The sequence below is a fragment of the Lucilia cuprina genome, chromosome 6 (genome assembly GCF_022045245.1).
Source record: "Lucilia cuprina isolate Lc7/37 chromosome 6, ASM2204524v1, whole genome shotgun sequence".
NCBI classification, from domain to species: Eukaryota; Metazoa; Arthropoda; class Insecta; order Diptera; family Calliphoridae; genus Lucilia; species Lucilia cuprina.
This window is the reverse complement of record NC_060954.1, coordinates 40,007,607-40,013,711: the sequence shown is the minus strand read 5'-3', so window position 1 is coordinate 40,013,711 and position 6,105 is coordinate 40,007,607. Positions and strand designations below refer to the sequence as shown.

General features: G+C 27.0%; 1 protein-coding gene across 18 annotated transcripts in view; it reads right to left on the bottom strand.

The window, feature by feature from the left end:
- LOC111675065 (PDZ and LIM domain protein Zasp) overlaps positions 1 to 5,810 on the bottom strand; it is a 205,168-nt gene extending 199,358 nt beyond the window's left edge. For 10 of the 18 annotated variants that reach the window (XM_046953597.1, XM_046953586.1, XM_046953590.1 and 7 more), the window contains exon 1: positions 5,354 to 5,806. The gene's annotated coding sequence lies outside the window, so the exon portion shown is untranslated. Of the gene's footprint in view, positions 1 to 5,353 lie in introns of all 18 variants that reach the window. The other 8 variants (XM_046953580.1, XM_046953579.1, XM_046953588.1 and 5 more) reach the window with 4 other exon arrangements.
- Between the last annotated feature and the right edge of the window lie 295 nt (positions 5,811 to 6,105).

The following is a 6,105-nucleotide window of genomic DNA, read 5'->3' as shown; positions in this document are numbered from 1 at the left end:
AGTCTAGTCTATAGTCTAGTCTATAGTCTAGTCTATAGTCTAGTCTATAGTCTAGTCTATAGTCTAGTCTATAGTCTAGTCTATAGTCTAGTCTATAGTCCAGTATATTGTCTAGTCTGAAGTCTAGTCTATAGACTAGCCTATAGGCTATTGTTAACTATTGTCTAATCTATAGTATATTAAGAAATTTAGTCTATAGTCTATAGTATATAGTCTAATCTAATCTGTTTTTTAGTTTATACATAGTATTTAGTATAACGTATGGTTTAGTCTAGTCTATAGTCTAGTAATAGTTTTAGTTAATATCTAGTCTATAGTCTAGTCTATTGTATATAGTCTATGTTATATTCAGTAGTCTAATTGATAGTCTAGTCTATAGACTAGTCTATAATAAAGTCTATTGTGTAGTCTATAGTCTAGTCCATCTTGTATTCTATAGTCTAGTCTATCATCTAGTCTGTGGTCTAGTGCACAGTCTATTCTAGTATAGTCTATAGTGTACACACATATGATAAAAATAATTTATTTCCTATTTAATATAGCACTATTAATATATCTATTTAATTTTAATAAAAATAATTTACGCTAATTCTAAATCACATTTTCCAAAAATAAGAACATAAATTCTAAATTAATGTTTAAAAATTATACATAGTTTACAACCTTGGCCTAAAATGAATTTTCTAAAAAGAAAAATGTAAAAGAATTTTAAAAAGATAAATATGTATAGAATATACTAACATGAAAATGTATTTTGTAATAATAAAGAACAGAAGATTTTTTAATAGATTTTATTATTATTTTATTTTGTCGCTGCTGAAAAATACACAAGATATTTTTATATATTTATATTTTCTTTGGTTTTAGTTTTGTTGATTTTTTTTTTTCAGACAAACTATAATTTTGTAACAATTTTTCTGTTCACAACAATTTTCATCAAAATCAATATAAATTTCAAGGTTTATTTCGCATTATTGTTGTTGCTGTTGTTGATGATATTGACGATTTATGTCTTTATATATTTAGTATTTGTTTGATTTAGTTAAGAATATAAAAAAAATATATTGAAAAACTGAAATTAGGTCAGTTGAATTATGTTCATTTTAATAGATGATCGAAATATTTGTTTGTATGTATATGTATGTACACGATTTTCTATTGCTTGTGTGTTTAAATTTGATTGATTTTTATTTTAAATATTTTAGCATATGGTCAGGTCAATTAATATATTTTGCAAGGTTTTTTTTTTCAATGAAAATGGAAATAATTTTATAAATGTTAAATATGTTTTAACTTCAGGCGTACAGCGTAATTTGAGAGGACTAAAATCTAGTGAACATACTTAGTTCATATATTAGACTTTTGACCAATTAAGGCTGATCTATTGACTAGTCTTTTGACTGGCATATTTTTCAGATTATAGATAAGTATATTGATGAATGCGTTATCAAGGATATGTATTAGTCAACTGAGTTCTTTGTCTTTGGAATCCTAACAATCTCATTATTGGATCTAATAATTTATGATTTTAAAACATAAAATAGGTTCTACATAGAAGGACCCCGTTTAAAACTTGTATGAACTATAGACTAGACTATATGTATAGACTATAGAATAGACTATAGACTATACACTAGTCCATAGACTAGAGTATAGGATAGACTATAGACTATACTATAGATTAGACTATAGACTAGTCTATAGACTAGGCTATAGACTAGTCTATAGACTAGGCTATAGACTAGTCTATAGACTAGGCTATAGACTAGGCTATAGATTAGACTAAAGACTAGGCTATAGATTAGACTATAGACAAGACTATACACTAGAGTTTACACTAGATTATAAACTAGACTATACACTAGATTATAGACTAGACTATAGACTAGACTATACACTAGACTATCGACTAGACTATAGACTATACTATAGACTAAACTATAGACTATACTATAGACTAGACTATAGACTATACTATAGACTATACTATAGACTAGACTATAGACTAGACTAATTAAGGCATAAAACATCCCAAATCGGAAGGTCCCATTGTGAGGGGTTTAGGTGATATATTAAACCAAATTTAACCATTTTCTTTGTTCCTATGTCAAAAAATATGTTTGCTCCCAATTTTATCAAAACAAAAAGGTGTTCATGGAAAGCCTAACGGACAGACGGACTTGTCTTTATTGACTCAAAAACTTATTCTGAGTCAATCGGTAAGGTGTGTATTTGTGTGGTTCAAACATCAGCACAAACACATTATAGTTAAAAAGTTATAATTTTTTTAATGGGCAATATCGGTCCACGTACAGCATCCGTACAATTGAATCTTATCGAAAAGTCAGTCATAACTGTTTAAGTATAACGAGATTTATTCTAACCAAATTTGATGAGGATCTGACCCCAACACTCATAGAAGGCCCCTTTCAGACAAAACATATTAACACTCATTTCTGGCATTAACGAAAAAAACTTAACCAAATTTTATAAGGATTGACCTGTACTTAATCCTATGATCCCTTTCAAAAAATGACTTTAACTCTCATTGCTGGCATATAAAATAACGGTAGTATTCGACACAAAATCTGTTTACTTAATTTTATGAGGATCGGCCAGTAATTGTTCCCCTTTAGAAAATGATTTTAACTCTTTGTGCGACGCAAAATCTTTCTATAAAATTGCATGAGGATCGGTTCACAATTCAGGGGATACGGTTTTACGGCATACGGTTTGATGGTGGATATTAAAGATGTTTGCTTAATATTATTTGATTAAATAAATATCTATAAGTTATTTATTCGTACCTTAAGAAAAAACTTTCATAAATACATCAATAAAAATCATTCAAAATTTTAATTTCCTTTTTCAAATCAAAATAAGACACACTCATGTAAAATTTGTATGACAAATTAATCACAGATAAGATTTATAAAAATAACAACAATCACAATCGCACAAACTCAAAAGCAACTTTCTTTGCAAAAAAAAAATTAACTTTTTTAACGTCTTTCTCAAATACAATATTATTTAAAGAAATTTTGTTTATATTTAAGTGAGAAAAAACCAAGTGGTATGAGTTTGGGAGACTACGCAGTAGAGTAATCGACATTTTCCAAAACCCAATTTTCGATTAATTGGAATAGTTAACATCTGAAAAAAAATATCGGTTCGTCGCACTCTAGTACACATACAACTTGATGAACATTTGGCATCAAATTATTTTTAAAAAATTTTCTTCTTAATTTTTAAATTTTCTAATAAATATTCATTGATCAAGCATTTTCCTCAAATATTTGAACAATGTGACTTTACCAAGAGAGCGGGAGAGAGAAAGAGTATCACCCCACACACACACACAAACTGGATCACATCAATCAAAATTGTAAACAAAGAATTTAACAATTTTTTATGTATTTTGATTTCGTTTTGGATACATTTCCAACAACAACAGTAAATTGTGTATTGAAAGAATTTAAGCCCAAAAAAACCACAACAAAATGAAACTATAAAGAAGATATTTTTTGCCAACAACAAACCGGCTTAAGGTAAAACGAATTTGTCTTCAGTTGAGACTAGTGTAAGGTTTAGGGTCAAACTTTAAATGTCCTACAAAGCAATAGCAAAAATTTCATATATTTAGTTCCATATTGGACTTAAATATCGATTAAAATGTTGAATATTTAATACCTTCTTCATCTACAAGATCATTTTTTATTAAAGCTCGAATCTGGAGATTATACAAATTTTAAAACCTTAAATAATAAAAATGGACTATTAAAAAAGAATTGTATGTATGAAATACATATTATAGGATAATTTTACAACTCTATTCATTTATCAGTTAAGAAAATGAACTTTTTATGGAAGCTATAACCAATTTTAGTGTGGACCCATAAAAACTTTCTCAGAATGTTCAGAACTTTATACATACTTATGCAGAAATTTATCTCGATTTCATTCTATAGTAATGAAGTATTTACTTTGAAGCAATTTTCACAAAATAACTTTCTGTGGATATTATGGCCAATGAAGGCTCGAACGTGATTAATTATGGTCCCATCCGATAAAAATTTCGTTAAATAATTTATCTACGTAAACAACATAATAGTGTAAAATGGTAACTTTGTAAAATATTATATTTGTTTAATTGATTTCCGGAAGTGGATCATATGTTGTATATGAACCGATCTAGATATATATATATATAATATCTAACTAACTATATATCTATCTATCTATCTATCTATCTATCTATCTATCTATCTATCTATCTATCTATCTATCTATCTATCTATCTATCTATCTATCTATCTATCTATCTATCTATCTATCTATCTATCTATCTATCTATCTAACTATCTATCTATCTATCTATCTATCTATCTATCTATCTATCTATCTATCTATCTATCTATCTATGGTTGTATGAGTGCTAACCTACAATCCAAATTTTGGATATGGAGTTCAGAAAACACCACTTGGATGATGAATTCTGAAAATTGTTTTAAAACTACGACAAAAAAGTACATAAGTCTGTTAATATCACAAGTACTACGAACGAGTTTTAAGAACTATTTTCTCTTTAATAATACATATAGAAGAGTTCTTGAAACAAATCAGAGTATATCTAGAGCAAGTTCCGAAAAAATCATTCAAATATTTGTGAGCCTAAGCAACCGTTTTTGGTATAATATATGAACATGGAGTACCTTATTATCTTCTATATAAAGACCTATAGAACAATTACGAGGTCGGATGAACATTTATATAATATAGATTGGGTGAATGTAGGACCAACGAAAACGAAATGTGAAATTGTGTTATGGCAGGAAGCTATATAGGATCTGCTTACATCACAAGTAATGGCAAGTTTATTTCCCTGTAATGCTACAAATGGATGATATTTCTATATTGAGAGATGTACATAGTACATGTTATCATGATAAATTAGAAGTTTATCATGATAACATGATCATACACTGTTAAATGTAATGTTAACAAATTTGAAAATAATGTTTATTATAAAAACTATTTTATATTCACATTTTATTCTCAAAAAAAAGTTGCAGCAAAAAAAAGAAGGTTTAAAAATTTCAACAGTTAAAATTTCACATAAATCAAGTTACAGTTTTCCGCAGAATTAGAAATACAGGCAGTAAAATTTTTAAAGACCAACATCATACCACACCACACCACGTAACGTAATATAAATCAAAATTCTGGGAAATTCTTTGCAAACAACCAAATAAAATCTTTTTATAACCTAAAATACAAAAATGATGGCAAATATTTAAAAATTAAAAGATAATAAAAATTATATGGAAAAAAAAATATTTAAATAAATAATTACTTTGGTTGTGCTCTCGCTAGTATCTGAAAATTCTTTAAGAATTTTTAGCAAAAAATAATAAACTTTTATCAGTAGTTTATTGTTGTTGCTGTTGTTTACTTGAACATTTAGTTTAAACTTTTTTTAGTTGTTAATATTTTTTTTAATTTGTATTTAAATTTTTTTTGCATTTATTTGTTTATCTCAAAACAAGTTGAATAATTTTATGTCGTTACTTTTTTTCTTATTTTTGCTCTTCTTATTTTTATCTTTATTTTTTATTGTTTTGTAATTAAAAATATTTTTGTTGTATAATTTTTTTCTTTTCACTAAGATTTTTTTTTTTTAAAATTTTCTTCTTTGTTTTAATTATTTTGTAAACAAACAAAATTTTTTATATATAAGCGTTTTTCTTTTTTATGAGTAAAGAAAAAACCTCTGACATGTACCGAGCGCGTTCAATGCAAATAAGCGAATGAAGTTTGAAAATACTCACTCTTAAAGACCAGAAGAAATATTCTCCAACAAAAAGATCTTGAAAGAAATCCAGCAGTAAAAACAAATACTTATACGAGTATGACCAATGTACTGTATGTAGCAGAATGTAAGAGCAAAAGTACCTTTTAGTAATTAAGTACGTACTTGTGTGTGCGAAGAGTTGCCATCTATTTTGGTTAAGTTTTAATTCCCATGTTTTATAGCTTCCAATTACTTTTAACATTTTCAAATACATAATTTATTAATCACTGTTTATTAAAAACTGAATAAGGAAA